The 19,709-nt window shown below is 44.6% G+C and overlaps 1 protein-coding gene across 1 annotated transcript in view; it reads left to right on the forward strand.

Moving 5' to 3' along the window:
• Window positions 1–220: 220 nt before the first annotated feature.
• SMAD1 (SMAD family member 1) overlaps window positions 221–19,709 on the forward strand; it is a 78,541-nt gene continuing 59,052 nt past the window's right edge. Inside the window, exon 1 of the mRNA XM_065878236.1 lies at window positions 221–556. The gene's annotated coding sequence lies outside the window, so the exon portion shown is untranslated. The remainder of the gene's footprint in view (window positions 557–19,709) is intronic.

The following is a 19,709-nucleotide window of genomic DNA, read 5'->3' on the forward strand; positions in this document are numbered from 1 at the left end:
TTCAAAAAAATAAACATTGAACGCGGAACTTCACCGGCAGGCAAGGTACCGAGACCGCTCCCCCGGGACTAAAGGAGGCAGGGGCTGTGGTGTTTTCTCCTTGGAACCAGCGGGGCGTGGGGCTGGAGGCGCGGGAGGCGGCGCGGTAGGCGGCGCGGGCCCAGCGCTCGCGCCGGCGGGGCCGGGAATTTGGAGAGGATCCCTGGTAGCGCAGCCGCGGCGGGAGCGGCGGCGCGCGCAAGTGCGCGTGTGAGCGAGCTAGAGAGCAGGCGGGCGGGCGAGTGCGCCGGGTATTGGCAGCTGAGGAGTGGAGGCTGGGCGGCTCCGACTCCCTGACGCCAGCGCGACCAGATCAATCCAGGCTCCGGGAGCGAGCGAGTGTGCGAGCGAGCGGGCGGGCGGGAGGAGGAAGGAGAGGCCGAGCCGCTGAGCCCGGGCCGAGGCGCGGGGAGGGACCCTGCGAGCGCAGCGCCCGGCCGGCCGGACCGGGGCCGCGGGGGACCCCGCTCGCCCGGCCAACTCGTGCGCCCGCGTGGACAGGCGCGCAGCCAACCCGGTAAAACGAAACAGACCCGAACCCAACTTTCCCCTCCGTCGCGTCCTCGCCCTCCCCTCGGCGCTCCGGGCTTCCCAGCGCCGCCGCCGCTGCCGCCGCGGGCTGGGGCGGGCGCGGGCCGGCCGGGTGGCCACGATCGCGCGCGGGGTCGGCGGCGCGGGCTGCGGCGGGGAGGGGGCTCTTCCCCGCGTGGGGCGGACCGGGGATTTCCCCCCCCTCCCATGATGGCGCCTCCCGGCCGCTCGGAGGAGCAAGCCTGCCACCTCCTCCTCTCCTCGCGCCTGGCCAGCCGGGCAAGGCTCGCGCCCGTGTGCCCCCCGCGTCTTTGTTGGGTCTGCGGTGGGGAAGCCGCGTTCCTCGGTCCCCGGCCCTGCCTGCGGCCGGCCCTCCGCGGCCACCCTCCGCCTCCGCCCGCCGCCCGTTTCCCTTTCCCTTCCTGCAGCCGAGCCTGGGCCGTCGGCGCGGCCCGCGGGCCCATTGTGTCCCGCGCCGGCCCGGGCGACCCCTGCGGGAGTCGGAGGGCGGTCGCCGGCGCTGCCCTCTCCGCGGAGCGGGGCTGTTGTAAAGGGGACACCCGGTGCCCTGGGTCCTTCTGCGTCCGGGGCGGGCTCCTTCTTGTGCCCCCTACCAGCGTCTTGGGGGTCGAGATCAAGGAAAGTTCGTAGTGAAATTCCCTCTCAATTATTCAAAGGTTTGGCGGCGGCGGCGGCGCGCGTATTTTTTTTTTTTTTTTTTCTCTTCCGCCTACACCCCCCGGAGTCTCCGAGTGTCGTCTTATTCCTTTCCCTTTCCCGGATTCGATTGCCTCACTGCATGTGTATTTGTGAGTTCGCTGTGCAGCAACTGTTCATTTACTCTGCGCCCGGTCTTTGTTAGTGTTTCTCGGGGTTGTTTCTGCAGGAAGGGGGGGTGGTGTTGGGTGTGAGAGAGACAGACGTGGGCTTGTTTTTCTAGTTGCTTAATAAATATGAAGGCTTCCAGGGAGAGCGTTTGCCTGATGTACTTTGGGAAGGGAGGGGGAACAAATGCCTGCCGGATCTTACAACTACAGTAGCTGCGGCTTTTGTTTATTTTGCGGCGCGGACGATGTTTCAGTGCACTTGCAAGGTCCCCGGCCGGGCGCTTCCCTTCTGAAAATCGAGGCGCGTCTCCGAACCCTCTCCCGAGAAAACATCGTTGTCGTGAGTGCCGTGACAGCCGGCCTCTTGCTTTCCCCTGAGGTTCTCTTGCTGAAATTTCAGAGTAGGTGGAATGATACAGAAGTTGCCTGATTTCTGTATGTGCTTCCTCTTACTGAAACTCCTAGCAAGCAGCTCAATCGCAAAATGCCTTTATTTCAGAACGTTTCTCGCTTTCATTACCTGCCGTGGATAACATGCCTGCATTCAGTAGCACAATGAGAAAACTGTTCTCTGCCCATGTTGATTTTTCATCTTGTTTCTCATTACCTCTTGACGCTTTATTGGAGGTAGCTGAGCTGTATTGGAACCACGATTTAAAAAGAATCAGGGCAGAATCAATGTGCACTGCCCCGGGATTTTCAATTAGTATAAATATTTTGCATCAGTGTTAATTCTGATGGAGGTGCCAGGCCTAAATATGCTGTAACTGATTTAAATGTTTGTCCTCCCCTCTCTCTCCCTCTTTCCCATTTGCAGTTATTTGATATTTCTGTGCAGGTGGTGTACATTTGTGTAATATTGCAGTTCTTAGGAAACTGTAACCAGGGTCGTGGGAGATGATTTTCTAGAGGTGGGCGATGTCAGAGCCTCTGGAGGATCCAGGCAGGATCAGGTTTCTTCTGAGGGTAGGGATTTGTCCTTGATTTAGTTTTGACCCCTCCAAGCATAGGTATGTAACCAAATACATTTTTCCTTTTTGCAGTATCCTTTGGTTTTATACCCTTGAAGAGCTGATGACCTTTGCATTTTAGAGAAACGACAGTTTTTAGGCAATTTAAGATATGAACTTCTTACACCTCTTGGAATTTAATTTTTTTTTCTACTAAGTTCATTAAAGCGTTAAGAGGAAGTAAGTCTCATTTTTCCAAATATATTTATTAGTTGAAAACTAAATTGCAGTTTGTAATTTTGATTTCTAGTAAGTCTGGGTTTAGTAACTTGGTTAGAGTGGAAAAAGAATAAACTTGAGTGTAATGAGATGAGTATATTTAAGCTGCAGTCGCCTACATAATCAAGGCCAAGTTGTGTGTGTATAAAAGATCTCATTTGTGTAGTCTTACAAGGCTAATGGAAGCATCATTGAGGCTTTATAAATAATGTAAGTTGTGTATAATGTAGAGTCTCCAGAGACGGCAGAGAAAGCATCATTACCAGCCTTTTCAACCTGCTTGAGATCTTAAATTGATTTACAGCACTGAACTGGTGCAAAATGATACATCAGGATGACATGGGGTCAGCCTGTAAAAGTCTATGATGTCAGCCTATTAGTTCAGTCATCATAATTAAACCATATTACAGGGGCAGCTAAGCAGGAGTCTGGCGTTATCCTTCAGATATGGATGGTACATGGATTTTGTTTATAGTGGGAAGGCCAAACTGGCAAGGAATGCTAGTGTTTCTGAAAAGGGGAAAGGCTTACAGAACTCTGAATTTCTGAAAAAATTGAAGCTAAATTAAGGCATGTCCAGTCTGCATTGTCTAAGTAGCTTTCCATTTGGTAGTGGAGAAACAGATGCTTTGAGGGTGCCGATAAGGACCCTCAAAGCAGCTCTGATCCATGCACTGAATCATGCTTCATGTGAGCTTGAATTTAAGTTGGCCTTAGGGACCTTATAAAATATCAGAGGACCACATATTTCACATCTCTGATCCTTTTATTAACACGGAGTTACACTGTATTGATGCAAACGCTGATACGTTATTTCTTTAAGCATAGTTACCAGGTCTCCACTGGAAACAGAGATACTTGAATTGAACATATAAACAATTCAGGAAAAGAAGATTCTTAGTTTTTGCTTAAATTTCTGGCAGTCCTTATTCAATTTATGGGTCATCTAGGGCTGTGCTGTCCAATTAGGTAGCCATAATCATGTGTGGGTATTTAGGTTGAAATTAATTAAAATTAAATTAAAAATTCATCTCAGTAGCACTAGCCACAGTTCACGTGCTCAGTAGCTAATGTGGCTAGTGGCTACCACCTTGGAGAATGTATACATAGAACATTCCCATCATCACAGAAGGTTCTATTGGGCAGTGCCGCTCTAGACCGTTCGCCTCTGCTCATCCACGCTTTCTACTCACCTTTCAGCTGCTTCTCTACTTGGTACCTCTGTGGATGAGTTTGTGAGGTCGAAGGGAGAAAGAAATATGTCACTTAATTTTGCTGCTTCCTAGTTGCTCTTGGTTAAAAGAGTTTGGAAGTGACAGTTGAAGCTACTGCATAAAACAAGGTTGACTTTTCTGTCAATCATATTTATCATTGGTGTCATGGCTTCTAATTTGATTTAGAGCTTTGGGTAGGAGAAATAGTTGTAGCTGATTTTTTTTCTGTGTCCTTGTCTTTAATACTCATATCTCATTTAAGCATCCCTAAGTACTGTCGTTGTCACCTTTTTACAGGTAAGGAAACTGAGTTCTGAGTGATTCATTGTCTTGCCTCAGGCTACGTTACTAGTGATTATATTCTTAGCCATGAAGTGAACAAGGCAAGCTCACTCTAGAGCCTCACTTTTCTAAAAAATTAATTAATTAATTTTTGTCTGCGTTGGGTCTTCGTTGCTGCACGCTGGCTTTCTCTAGTTGCGGCGAGCAGGGGCTACTCTTCATTGCAGTGCGCGGGCTTCTCATTGAGGTGGCTTCTCTTGTTGCGGAGCACGGGCTCTAGGCGCACGGGCTTCAGTAGTCGCGGTGCGTGGGCTCTAGAGCGCAGGCTCAGTAGTTGTGGTGCAGAGGCTTAGTTGCTCTGCGGCATGTGGGCTCTTGTCAGACCTGGGCTCGAATCCGTGTTCCCTGCATTGGCAGGCGGATTCTTAACCACTGCACCACCAGGGAAGTCCCCTCACTTTTATATATATATATATATATATCTAGAATACCTGAATAATCATTGTTCTGCTGGGCTTTATTATTCTGGTATAGACATGACTTTGCTTTTATTTTTTAGTCTTTTAGACAACTTTGCCTTCTATTGTGCTTTTCTGGGCCATCTTCTGTTGTCTTCCTTTAAGTGCTTAAGAAAGGAAACATAATGTTAACACCTCTCTAAGCAGAACATAATTGGAAGACTAAATCTGACATAAAAGTAATGCATTTCAAAGCCAAATTGGTTTTATCTCTGCTTTTCTGGATAATTCCTGTCACTTTCCCCTTGCTTTTTTCTTGTATTATCACAAGCTGATGGTACTAAAAAAGAAAGTTCTAGTAGTTCAGTTTATCTCATTAAAATTAGTCTTCTTTAGCTGGTAAACACTGCACCTTGAGATGCAAATAGTTCATTGCAAATTCCTTGGAATTTCTTTTTTTACATTTATGTCTATTTTTGTATAGTCTTACAGTTCAGTCATTTTTATTTTTATTTTTTTTCGTCAGGGCTATTTAAGAATTTGATGAAACCCTGGATCCCCTATCACGCTCCCATCCTCCAATCCGAAAATGCTTATATGCCCTGAAGCTTGTGTGTGCACAGAAGTACCCAAATTTCAGGTGAAGGACATCCATGGGACTGCCTTGCCAAGTGTGTTTATAAACACTGATTTGTAATTTCCTTTACAAAGAATAGAGATATTGAGTGTTAAAAGCTACTTTGATGTTCCTATCAAGTTGAGCAATCCGAGGCCCAGGGAAGATAGCGGACTTGCCTGAAGTCACCCATCCAGTGATTGGAGGAGGGAAAGCCTGCACCTGGATCACTGTCATCGTCAAGTTCCCATTTGTTTGTTTTTTCCTTCCTCACTCGCTGTGCTCCTGGGCCTTTGGTCTGAGCATATCCAGTGTTAATTGGGGAGGGGAGGAAAGGAGAATTTTTTGGCATGATGTTAACTTTTTGTACCCAAACATTATTTGAGCTGAGTATGAATCAAGTCTGACAACCTCAGATGTTCTTTACAGATTAAAATTGATTTTTTTTTTTTTTTAATTTTAGAGATGGAAAAGAAACGCCTTATGCCTGATTTAGTCAATGGGACCTTACTAGAAAATGGTAGATCCGAGATTCTACAAAGTTCAAATTAAATCAGGCAAGTCTGCTGTACAAATCTCCTCGTTTGGCTCTCAAAAACAAATCATATTCCTAACCAAAAGTCAGAGATTGGGGTATTTAGGGAAGGAGTTAGGAGGTACTAGGGAGAGAATTGGAAAGGTCTAAGGAGAAAAGGGATAATTTAAATATAAAAATTTAGAAATGAAATATAAAGTTATAAAATGACATTGAGGCTGATGAAGTGTTTTGTGTAATTGTACTTCTGTATGTGGTTTTTCTTTTCTTTGTTAAAAACTTACTATTACCAGTTTATTATGAAAGGATATAACTCAGGAACAGCCAGATGGAAGAGATGCACAGGGCAAGGTATGAGGGAAGGGCGCCATGAGCTCCATGCCCTCTCCAGGCGCCCCACCCGCATAGCACCTTGATGTGTTCACCAGCCTGGAGGCTCTGGTCTTAATTTTTGGTACCAAGATTAGCAGGAAGTGCTTTGGTAACAAATAGAGGCATCTCCGTTTTGCCTCGAACTGAAATCTCTTGACTCTTTATCCCCCTTTTCTGCTGTTACGTCGTATTGCAACTATTTAGGCTAATCTGGTGACCTGTCATCTGATTTGCTGCAAAAATACCTGAAGTATTTTTAATACTTCTGGAGTTACTGCCTTTAAAAAAAAACAACAAAAAAAACTAAGTTGCATGAATGTACTTACTTAAAATCTAAGTCAAAATCTTCACTATGGTGTTCATTATTAAAATAATGTCAGTTTTAGAGAGGTACTACTAGTCCTAGGCAAAAAAGTAACATTTACAGCTATTGCTGGCTGACTTGCAGAAATGAGCGGGCCCTGTAGAACATTCATTTGCATAAGGAAAGCTGTCTTTCAGATGGGAAAAGCCAATCTTTCAAAAACAGTTCAACTCCAATGACTGCTTCGGGCTTTTAGGCTGATACTGGGGACTGCAGTTTAATCTAACATCTTTGTGATTTTTTTTTTTTTTTTTTTTTTTTTTTTTTTGCGGTACGCGGGCCTCTCACTGCCGCAGCCTCTCCCGCCGCGGAGCACAGGCTCCGGACGCGCAGGCGCAGCGGCCACGGCTCACGAGCCCAGCTGCTCCGTGGCATGTGGGATCTTCCCGGACCGGGGCACGAACCCGCGTCCCCTGCATCGGCAGGCGGACTCTCAACCACTGCGCCACCAGGGAAGCCCATCTTTGTGATTTTTTAAAAATTAATTTATTATTTTATTTTTGGCTGCGTTGGGTCTTCGTTGCTGCGCGCGGGCTTTCTCTAGCTGTGGCGAGCGGGGGCTCCTCTTCGTTGTGGTGCGCGGTCTTCTCATTGCGGTGGCTTCTCGTTGCAGAGCACGGGCTCTAGGTGCGCGGGCTTCAGTAATTGTGGCATGCAGACTCAGTAGTTGTGGCGCATGGGCTTAGTTGCTCCGCGGCATGTGGGATCTTCCTGGATGAGGGCTCGAACCCGTGTCCCCTGCATTGGCAGGTGGATTCTTAACCGCTGCGCCACCAGGGAAGCCCCCTGTGATTTTTTTTAATAAGCTAAAATCAGAACTTTAGAGAACATTCCCTCTTGAAGATAAAGCATCAAACTCTCTAAGGTTTGAGGGAATCCATACCTGGCAATTCTCCCAAATCTCTCTGCTTGGTTCCTAGTGTTCACATAGGAGCCTTATATAGAACCCAGGTCTATGGCTGGTGGATTGATTTCTTAACTAATTTTCTTTGAGACAAGCCTGGATTTCAAGGAACACATACGACATACACAGCAGTTACTTATGCATCTATATGCTTTTGAGCTCACGGTGAAAATAAATATTCACTATGTCATGTTTGCGAAAAGGAGGATAGAGGGGTCTAGCTTTTGATTCAAAAATATATTTATACGTGTAATTTTTTAATGCTTTATTTGTAGTTTCCCCTTAATTTTAGGGCAGCTGTACTATATTTTTTCCTACAATTCCAGATAGTTAGGGTATAGTTACTCAAACTATTCATTCATTTTCCTCTCCGTGTCTATCTTTTGTGGTTTCTTTGCGGTGTGCTTATGCAAAGTGGAAGTATTTCAGACCTTTATACTTTTTTTTCTTTCAGTTTCGAATACCACAAGAAGAAAAGGGAACTCATTATCTTTCAAGTATTATAATTAGGCATTAAATTAAGTCATTAGTTAGCTAAATGCAAGATCTTTTGTTTAGATTGAAGGAAAACATGTCTTTTTAATGGAGGAGAGGGGTATTAAATATCTCCTTATTTGATCATTTTGATGCAGTGTGGTAATGAGCATATGCTTCACTTAGTGAATCTGTTAGTTCAGAGTGGCTCAGTACTTAGTGAGGAGACCCACAAAAATGAAAAATTAAATGCAACATCACAAGAGTTGTTGCAGGGTAATATAGGGGTAAGTTGTACAGACAGTTCACATGAGGCCCACTGTGATGTGGAAGGATGTGTGGGTTTGCACTGGGAGAAGGAAGAGACATGTGGGCAGAGTAGCGGCGTGGAAGACTCAAGGTGACAGGAGCAGCGCTGTCCGATGGAACTCTCTGCAGTGATGGAAATGCGCTGTATCTGTGCGGTCCAGCACTATAGCCACAAGCGGCTGTTGTGCATTTAAAATGTGGCCAGTGTGACTGAGGACTGCATTTTAAATTTTCATTAATTTATGTTTAAATAGCCACCTGTTTAACAATGAGCTATCATGTTGGACAGCACAGATCTGGAGGCCAGTCTGCAGCTCTGACTGACCACAGAGGGTATTCCTGATGTGGTCCCGTGTGGTGAGCTGGGAGAGGTGTTTGGAAAGGTTAAGTTGAGGATGAGGGTTTGAGGACCTCAGCGTGCCAGAATAAGGAAGCACTGGGAAGTCACAGAAGGTGTTTGAACTTGCAGTTTGGGTTGGAGAGGGTAGAGTCCATGTGCCAGGAGATCGATAAGAAAGCGCTTTGAGTTCTCTCTCTCTGATGGGGTGGGTTTTGTGAGTGAAAAGACACCTGGTGGTTATTTGGCTATAGAGTAATGGGAAAGAGGGGTGTCAGTTTATCCTTAAGTTTCCAACCTGAGTGGCTGGAAAATTAATAAAGCCTTTACTTAAGAATAGAGAAGAACTGGTTCTGGAAGGAATAAAAATTGCGTGAATGATAAATTAGAATTGACAGGTTGAATTTAAGGTGGGGTATCTAAGTATTCTACAGGCAAGTTGGAGATACATAACTAAGCTAAAGCCTAGGGGAGGGCTCAGAGCTTTACGTAGATGCCAAGTAGTGATCTGTTGGGAATGATGGTGGAACGTCCGGGAATGGATGGGTATTTGGAGAGGATCATGTACAGAGAAACAGAGAGCTGGTGGGTTGAATCTTCCATTGATGCCCACAATTAGGAAGTGGTAGAAAGGAGAGGCATGTTTGAAGTAGACAAAAGAAGGAACTGAAAGAAAGGTGTGGGGTCAGAGGAAGAAGTTAAACCAGGAAGCCAAGAAGAGAGATTCCAGAGGAAGGTTCAAAGGGGGACATGTTATATGGTTCAGGGTGAAGGAGAGAAGGTCAGGGTAATCAAGTGAATGCAGCTGAGGTGAAGAGACTGAGTATATTAAGAAATAAGAAACAGAGTCTTCTATGCCCTCGAGTGACTTACGTTTCAAAATTGATGAGATGACTTCTTATTTGAAGGTTGAGGGAAAGAAGTTAATGGACAGAAAGCAATCAGAGATGAGATGACGGAGTTAGTGATCTGGAGCACAGGTGACAAAATATTAGTCATGGTAAGGAGGGAGATTGTCTGAGAAGGAAGCAGAATGGGGTCCGAGAGAGGAAAGCGGATGGCACAGAGCTCATGTCAGCTTGCGCTGGTTTTCCCAGTAGTGTCGGAGGCAAGTCAGTCCCTTCATTGGGATGGTGAGCCGGGAGAATCAGAAAATGGTGCTGGCAGTTTAAGAATAACGGAGAAGGTTTGGAAGAACCATTGTAGGTGATGTGCCAGGAAATCTATGGCGAATTCAGAGGCTGAGCAGTCGGAGGAAGCCTGGGGTGAGGTTTGACGCGGCTGTAGAGTAGACTAGTAATTGCTGCTTTTTAGTGTAACTTGGTGCCTGAAAGTAAGATTGGAGAGGAATGTTGGCAGAGATGATTCTGGCTGACGGATAGAAAATAGGCTAAGAAATGAGGTTCTAGAGTCAGGTTGCCTGGGTTTAAGTCCCAGCCCCCAACACTGACTTGCTTTTTTATAACTTTGGGAAAGCTGCCATTAACTTTTTTTTTTCTAATTTTTTTAAATTGAACTATAGTTGATTTACAATGTTGTGACCATTAACTTTTTTTTTTTTTTTTTTTTTTTTTTGCGATACGCGGGCCTCTCACTGTTGTGGCCTCTCCTGCTGCGGAGCACAGGCTCCGGACGCGCAGACTCAGCGGCCATGGCTCACGGGCCCAGCCACTCCGCGGCACGTGGGATCCTCCCGGACCGGGGCACGAACCCGCGTCCCCTGCATCGGCAGGCGGACTCTCAACCACTGCGCCACCAGGGAAGCCCCGACCATTAACTTTTTGAACCTCACTTTCCTCATCTGAAAAATAGAGATAATGGTATCAGCCTCAGGATTGATAGAAAGACGAGATGAGTTATCCTTCCATATTTCATCTAAGATGCTGTTAATCATAAGATGTTATTTCATGTACTACTGAGGAAAAAACCATCATTTAGGCACAACATACCACTGACTGTAAATTTCCTGGTTAGGAGAGGGTACATCTTGCAGTCAGTGAAGTACAGGATACATAAAGGACTTAGCCTAGGACCTGGCACATAATTAGCATTTGGAAAATGTTAGCTATTTAATATTTGTAAGAGTCAATGTGATTGTAGAGTCTAGAACGTTAATGAGAGCAATATCGAATCCAACCTAGATAAGGGGTTACAGGTTATAAGGAGTCTAATGGATTAAATGAACTGAGAAGGGTTAAGCAATGGGAATCCTGATAATGAAATTGTGGAATATCAAGTTTGGGAATTTGTAGATGGAGCGTTTCCCTGACAATGCCAGCTAAAGTTTTTTAAGAAAAGTATAGTAATTGAACTAAGAGAAGAATGCCCTTTATTGATTTTAAAAAGCTACTTAAATTTGCCCAGAGCTTTTAAAAGTAAGTATTGTGAATTTATCTATGGATTTTTCTTACACTATTCATTAGTGTTAAAAAAATTTTTTTTCATGAGAGAATACACACTCAGTGAAGAAAGTTTCCGGCGTGGATTCTGGTGATAGTGTCAGAAGGAAAGGGGGAGATGGATTCTCGATTATCATTGATTGAGTGAATTGTCATTTTCAAGAGATGGGGGTATGGGGGCGGGGGTAGTACTAATAGCTGCCTGTAGAGCTCTTCTGTTTTTGTTTTTGTTTTGGCCACGCTGTGCAGCATGCGGGATCTTAGTTCCCCCACCAGGGATCGAACCCGTGCCCCCTCCGTTGGGAGTGTGGAGTCTTAACCACTGGACCACCAGGGAAGTCCCTGTAGAGCTCTTTTAAACATGGCTCAGAAAGCAGAAACCATAAAGGAAAAATTTATAGATTTGACAACATTTATGTGACCAAACACACACTCTTGAATGACCACACACAAAAATACAACCGTTCAAATTTGCAGCAAGTTACTCTTCTTGTAAAAAACTTTTTAAATCAATAGGAAATTCCACCCCTACAGAAAAATTGGTACATGGACCTGGAGAGTATCATACTAGGTGAAGTCAGGCAGACAAAGACAAGTATCATAGGATATCACTTATAGGTGGAATCTAAAAACATGATACAATGAACTTATTTACAAAAGACTCACAGACGTAGAAAACAAATTTATGGTCACCAAGGGGGAAAGCGGGGGAGGGATGAACTTGGGATTAACAGATACACACTACTCTATGTAAAATAGATAAACTACAAGGATCTACTGTATAGCACAGGGAACTATACTTAATATCTTGGAATAACCTATAATGGAAAAGAATCTGAAAAAGAATGTGTGTGTGTGTGTGTGTACATACACCTGAAACGTAAATCAAGTATGCTTCAATTAAAAATAAATAAATGAAATTCTGGGCTCCTAAAAAAAATTGGTAAAGGACAGGAACAATTCACAAATGAATGAAATGCAAACTACTAATAGCCATGAACTGTTCTGCTGTGTCCTGGATGAGACTCTTCACTGGAATGGGGATGATGTCTTCTCTTTTACTTTATTGTATCATTCTTTGTGGACCAGGAAGGATCAGTCTGGGGAAACTGGGCTTTTCTCACTGAAGGAAGGGAAGCCAAAACTTCCCTGCCTCCTAAGAGAAACTGGGGTCACAAGGAGGTACACAATGAATGTAAGCTGGAGTTATAAGAGACAGGCCATCTCCATCCCATTTCCTTGATGTTGCCCCACTACCCTCATGACATTGGGCTAGGAGTCTCCTCATTGGAATGTGAGGTGTTCCCAGCGCTTTAGGGGCTCTCAGGTTCTCAGGCTCTCAGAACGCAGGTTCTCAACCACCTGGCATGATGGGTGAACTTTTTTTTTTTTTTTTGCGGTACGCGGGCCTCCTACTGCCGTGGCCTCTCCCGCCGCGGAGCACAGGCTCCGGATGCGCAGGCTCAGCGGCCATGGCTCACGGGCCCAGCCGCTCCGCCGCATGCGGGATCCTCCTGGACCGGGGCACGAACCCGCGTCCCCTGCATCAGCAGGCGGACTCCCAACCTATCAGTGAACTTTTAAGGATACCAGTGCTCCACAGAGCACATCGAAATGGGCCTCTTGCTCTCCCACCTGAGTTGCAGTATTAGATTTGATTTGTAGTGGCGTTTTCTTATTCATATGAGACAGTGATGGCCTTAGAACATGGTTTTTCTTATTGAGCTAGACTGGTTCATAAGGTATTGAAATAAGAAGTTCTCCCACATAGTAAAACCTCTTATAAAGTGAAGAAAATTTGAAGTTAGGCATTAGCATTTGATTTCCCAGATTGTCTCTTAAGGGTAATAGTTAAGGTCATGGGCATAAGAAAGGCTTCTCATGTGCTGCCCGTAAGGTGGTTATTGGTAGGGTCCTTACCTAACCGAAGTACACTCAGTCTTACCTCAGCCTTGAGTTTTTACCTGGCCACTCGACAGAAGAGGATTCAGCAGCATCTTCTGACCCACCATCTCCTCTCTCTTAAGTGATCTGCAAATATTTCAGAGTTGGGGGGAAAAAAAAGGCTTTTGAATTTCACCCACAGTCTTACCACGAATTTTAGCCACAGGCCAGTTACCCCCACCTCTTCTTTCGTTAAGTCCTTTCAGAGGACGGTGCCTGGGAGTAGGGGGCCGGAACTGGTATGCATTGGTCAGAGCCATCCTTCAAACTCATTAAGCAAAGTTGGGGAGGGAGGATGAATGCCGGCAACACGAGTCTAAATTTTATCAAAAAAGGTCCCTAATTTTATGGGTAGCTTTGTGTGGAAGGGAGTGGTAATGCTACAGTGAGTGTTGCTTTAGGAATTACACCTTTAGCCCTGTGACAGCTCAGCACAGCTGCCTGTACATAGCTTGCCATCCCATCTGTTACGGCTTCCTGTTTTGCTTTGTGTCCGTTGCTGGCTTTGCAGTCTGCATAATTAATAACAACCTCTTTATTTTCCCAGTGTTCATGTTTGTGTGCTCAGGACTTCTATTCAGTTTGTTCAATCTCGAGAGAACGAGAGAACGTTTGATTGGTTTCAAATGGCCTTCTGTTAAACTGTGAGCAAAATTAATTTGATTACCCTTGAAATGATTGGCATCCAAGCTGTATTTATAGCATTTATTTGCATGGAAACACTGAAGAGTTCTGTCTTGTCATACTGTGCAGGCTGAGATGTTGATCTGTATTCCAGGAAAGCCTCCATTAAAATCGGTGCATCCTCACTGAGCAGTTCTGCTTTTTGTTGAGCCAGTATTAATCAATTCAGCAAATGTTTCATGCATCCAGTGCTGGGCTCTGTTTCGGGGAGGGAGAGAGAAACATCTAAGTCAGTTTTTGCTCTGCAGAAGCAATCTTACTGGTAAGAGGAGACTATGATTATATGAAAAGCTAAATAACAAGCCATCGTTATTCATGTTATAGCGTCTTATTTTGAGTGTATTTCTTCAGTAATTGGGATAGCCTTTCAGAATCAAGGGATTAGGAAAGAAATCTAATGTAGTTGGTAGAGCTCCTGCCCTGTGCCCACCTCCAGCTTAGTGGATTCTTTCAGCAAGTTTTTGAGCATCTCTACGTATATTTCTGTTCATAGTGTCTCTTACAGAGCTTGATAAAGTTGGGATAAGGGGTCATAAATGTAGGATTTGCACTGAGATTGTAACTTTGAGGAAAAATGCAAACGTGCTTGTCTAATGCAGCTTCTGTTTTAATAGCTTTTACTACAGTTATCTTATTCATTCTTTAGACTGAGTTCCTTGAGGGTATGTGGACAGTATCTTTCCGATCTTGATGTTAGCACAGTGGTTCTCACTTTGCACATCAGAATCCTGTGAATGACAACCACCGCAGAAATGCCAGGGCCCGCCCCTGGGGGGGCTCTGATTCCAGGGTTTTGGTTGGGGAGCTTTTAAAGAAGCACCACAGGTGAGTCTAATGTACAACAGCATTGAGAGCTGTCGGCTTGACACATGGTAGTGATGAGTGAATTTTTTCATTTTGATGTGTTTAAAATCATGTCGGGAAATAGGACGTGTGGTATGCTGTAGGTCTGTTGTGAATATGAACTATGTCTTTGATATCCAGCAGCACTTGGTGCCGGGTGATACCTGTTCTAGGTGCTCCAGACGACCCAGGTAGTTCTGAGGGTTAACTTTTGCTCCCCCTTTTTTAATTTGAGGAGAGAAGAGATAGAAAGAAAGGATATGTGTGTTTGAGAGCTTTTGCTTTTCCCTTCTTGAAGGAGTCAGCAATTCCTTGTGTCCTAGAAGTAGAGCTAATAAATAAAGCTGTTGCGACCTGGGGCACCAAGAGCACAAAGAGAAAAGGAGAGAAGAGTGTTAGCGGAGGTTATCCGGCAGAGTCTGGAGGAGTGTTTGGGTGTCACAGCTGGGGGGAGGGCAGGGCTGTTTCCGCCAGCAAGGTTGCTGCCAAATGTCCTGTAATGCCGAGGTTGAGAAACCCTGGAATAGGGGATTGAGAAACCCTGGAATAGGGGATAAGGAAGGAGACTGGAAGGCAGATAGGATACTGAAGTGGTCATGTCACAGATGGCTGTTTCTGCCACACCCGTATGCCGTTTGCTGTGTTATCCCCTCTCCCAAATCCTCTAGAGTCAAGAGCACTGTTTTTTGCCCTTATCTGTAGATAGGATTGTGACTGCCAGCTGTGTATGAGCCATTAAAAATGAACATTTTAATATTTTACCTATAATAAAATATACTTGAAAGAGTCCTTCAGTTATTTTCCATCTGTACATTTGCTTGAATGGGACAGTATTAATTCACACGCAAAAAAATAAGCCAGTAATTTTTGTTCTGTTTTGCTTACGTTTTCAGTAAAGGATACTAAGAACCATCAATAAAACGGGGAAAAAAAACATTAAAAAAATAAACCCAGTAAAGCAATCAATCAATCCATCTCTGAGAGAACCAGAATAAAAGGAAAATTTCCCATCTTAACAAAGGCTATCTATTAAAATCTTACTTTTTAAACTGCTGTTTCTTACAGCATCATTTATAAAGGAGGCGTTTGAGGCGGCGCAAGTGTCTCCCTTTTAGGAATGGATAAGAAAATACAGTCTATACGTCTTTTTTTTTTTTAAACCACTACACAGTAACTGGTAGAAATAGACTAGATTTTAAAAAAAGAACAATCAGTGGGAATGTAAAGAAAATTAATTTCTTAAAAGGAGTTTAATTTTAATATTCCACAGCCTCATCATAAGAAAAGAGTATTAAGAGTTGAACACATACCGTGGGCTGTTGGTGTGAGGTAATGGTGCCAATTTCCTTGTGTCTTTGTTCAGTTATCGCTTACAACTACTTATCCCTATTCTAGGCTGTTTAGATGAAAATGAATTTAATTTTGTCATCGCTGCCCTGATAAAACTCTTGGTTTTTTCATGTTCTAGGAAAGTGGCAAGATGCCAAGAAGGAAAGCAACAATGAAAACAAAAATAAGTTGGGGAGAGAAGGAACCAGGGGGATTAAAGTAAAACCATAAGCACATCCTTGCTTGTCAGTCCCTCTACTTTATGCATGAGACAAAGGAGGAGGTTATTTAGGAGAAGCAGGGTGATGGAGGGGTTGCCTTGGCAAGCCCTTAACCTTTCTGCACCACGGTTTCATCATCTCTAAAACAGTCTCTACATCACAGGACCCCCATAAGGATTAGAGAGAGTGAATAGGTGTAAAGTGCTCAGCACGGTGTTTGGTGTTTCATTGTGGTGGTGATGGTGATGATGATGACGATATGAGAATGATTTTTTATTCCCTCTGAATACTTGAGCTGTGTTGGAAACTGACAGAGACCATGGATACACTCTTGCGCGATGTCTCCCATAGAGCCACCTGCGTGACAGCCCTCTCTCCCTTTGAAGTGGGTGGTGATGAAGCTGAGAGTTTATGGAGTCCTCAAACTGGGGTGTTTCAGACGTTCTGTAAAGACTGTTGCCAATAGAATGAATTTCCAGAGGAGGATAGAGTGATTTATGTGACAAAATATGTTTTTAAGTTTTTATAACGTAATAAAACCATTACAGTTAAGTCTCTGTCATCCACGTATAGCTTTTCCACAGCAGTATTTGAACCCTGAGCAGGCATTTCTTTAGAATTTACTACATTCTCCGAGTATATAACAGTTTTATGGTTAGTGTAAGCAACATGTGGTAAGGAATTAAAAGCGTTCTTTGATAAAAGCATAATACATATTCGAAAAGCAATGGTTACGTTTTATTAAGGCTGCTTTGGATTATCCATTCTGTGGTTTGTCCCCACTGACGCAAGTGGTTGACAGTCAGCTGGACTCGTTTGGATTTCCACGTCAGGGTAGGCAGCACAAAGCCCCAGATGCACAGGAGATGTAGTTGTGGTAAAGAAATGGCACAGGTTTTTGGCCTCTGTCCCTTAGATAAACAGCCTGAACACGTCCTGTGACTCTATCACGATCAGCCTGATAATGTGGTTCTTCAACCCCCCGCCCCCCATAACGGTGAGCAGGGTGATGCTGGGAACTGTTTCATACCCATTTTCTTCCTACTGCACCTTTGTGTTGGGGATAAGCACTTAAAGTACTGTTCAGTTAAATAGTGAATTGGTGGAGACTAACGCCTCTTAGTAGTTGAACGTACCAAAGGAGGAGAACTTGTGTTCTGAAGCCTTCTAAGGGCACTCTTGTTTATTAGGTTTTTCCATCTCGATTGGTCAGTAACTTCACTGAGGGGAGGTTAATGGATAGAAACTGGACTGAACAAGTGATCTGAGGCAGAAGAGACCTAGATCGGTGGTGCTGGTCTCACCTAATTCTCCAGGTGATGCTTGCTTGTCTCCGCAGCGTGGTTTCCCTAACCCAGTGAAAGACGGAGCATCTGCTGCTTTTCACTCTCAGTTGGAGGGAGCTCTCACTGTTCTGGAAGAGGGCTGCTGCTCTTTGTTCAAATTCCTCCTCTGAGGTGGCCAAGCGAATGGAAGTCCAGCTTCGTTTTTGGCAGATTGAGAACAGGATGTCATTGATCATGGAGGAGAGTGAAATCTGGCTGATCTCAATGTTTGTTTCGGTGGTTATGTAAACTTTGATTTTGAGAAGTCATTTTATTCTTCCAGATAACAGATTTACATACTGGAAAAGGGACAGGACCAAATTGCTCTTGAGATATTTGAGTAATACAAAACATTTCTTTGGTAAGAAATTCGTGCCCTGAAAAATTGGAAGGAGATTTGAATTGTTAATGGAAAGGGGACTAGGAACTAGAACGGAGAGGAAACTGAATTTTTTGTTATAATATGCCATTTTGTAAAATTGAATTTTTTGATCATGTGGCTGAATTGTATAATAAAAAAGTACATTCCCACCCATATCATATTCACCCAGCATTAGGTCATATGTCCCAACCCCATACATTGGAATACATTTCTCTGAAAATCCTAGTTCAGTGATAATTCCATTCTGGGCAGAGACACTTTCTATTATTTTTTCCTTCGTCAAACGATAAATCTTGTCACCTGTTGGTCATAATACTGTCTCCCGGAGCCGTGTAGAATAAATCTCTTACCTACTTTCAGTTTTTATTTGTTTTTATTGTTAGAGTCTTAAAATTGAAAACCGTAATTGGTTGTAAATAAAAATGGTCTGCTTTCCTGAACTCCCCTCCTGCCAGCTCACTCCTAAAGGCAACCACTTGTTTAGATTTGTTTATTTCCTTCCAGGCTTTTAAAGGTGTGCATATATTATACACGTGCAGGTTTCGTTTCTATTTGTGTTTTTAAAATGGGATTGTACTGTGTGTATGGTTCTCTAGCTTTTTTTAACTGAACAATTACAGTATGGTTTTCTTTCCATGTTAGACATGAAAGGCTGTCCTCCCCCCACCTTTTTTTTGACAGTTACATCATTGTCGGATGTACTATAATTTATTTAATCGTTCCATTATTGTTAGATACCTGGGTTATGTGGAACATGGATGATCTTGAACACAGATCAAACGCATCTGAGGATACTGCTTCCCTTGTAGCTGTTTCTGCGGCTGTTTTCTCTCACCACCCTCATAGCACCGGGCCTGCTGGAGGTAGGGGCCTCCTAATTGTCTCCTCCAGACCATTCTCCCACCATCCTCCATGAAAACACCCACCTTTGACCATCCTGTCAGGTTATACCACACTTCCCCTCCTTGTTACTCACTCACTGCCTCACTCCCCACCCTCGACCCTAATTCCTACAGGATTTTAGTGTCTTTATTCCCTTCCTGCTGCTCCTATGATCATTCTCGGTCTACTTCTCCAGTGACCTTTGACCCCAGCTCAGGTACTCAGTCTCATAGGCCCATAATATGGGATTTTGCACTTCTAAAAATTAAACAGATTTCACCAACTTTATGGGTAATTATTTTCCTCATTTACTTAAGCAATAAAGTGTTATTTGTTCATAGCTTACCTTCAGAATATGCAGTAGCTGGGATCTGACCACTTCTACTGGGCTGATCCAAACCTTTATCATCTTTTTTTTTTTTTTTGCGGTACGCGGGCCTCTCACTGCTGTGGCCTCTCCTGTTGTGGAGCACAGGCTCTGGATGCGCAGGCTCAGCGGCCATGGCTCAGGGGCCCAGCCGCTCCGCGGCATGTGGGATCTTCCCAGACCGGGGCACGAACCCGCGTGCCCTGCATGGGCAGGTGGACTCTCAACCACTGCGCCACCAGGGAAGCCCCTAAACCTTTATCATCTTGAGCTGTAACAATTGCCATAGCTTCGTAGCTGGTCTCTTTCCTCCTTCCCACTACTATCACTCTTCCTCCTTCCATGCCTTCAGACAGTTCTCAGCCCAGCCATACCATAGTCAGCCTGTTAAGCTAGAAGTCAGATCACGTTGGCATCTCTGCTCCCAGCTCGTAGCGGTTCTCGTCTCAGTTCAGAGGGAAAGCTACAGAATCCTTGCGGCGTTCCTGTCTGTCTGCTTCGACCTCCCCTCCCCTCGCTCTCTCCATCCCAGTCACGTTGGACTCCTTGCTGCCCCTGGAACATTTCAGGCATATTCTTGCCTCTTGGCCTCTGCCGTTGCTCCCCCTCTGCTTGCGACGTGATTCCCTAGATATCCACGTGGCTCCGTCCCTCACCTTTTCAGGCTTCTGTTGGAATATCACCTTCTCAGTGAGGCCTTCCCTGCCACAAGAATGTAGGTCTCATGAAGGCATGATCGTTTTTAAAAAGAGAAAAAGCTGTTTCTGTCTCTTGTTCAGCCCTGTGTCCCAGTGCTTAGAATAGCGACTGGCATGTTGTGGGTGTTTGTCGAATGAGTCGAA

This window comes from Phocoena phocoena, chromosome 5, assembly GCF_963924675.1.
Source record: "Phocoena phocoena chromosome 5, mPhoPho1.1, whole genome shotgun sequence".
NCBI lineage: Eukaryota > Metazoa > Chordata > Mammalia > Artiodactyla > Phocoenidae > Phocoena > Phocoena phocoena.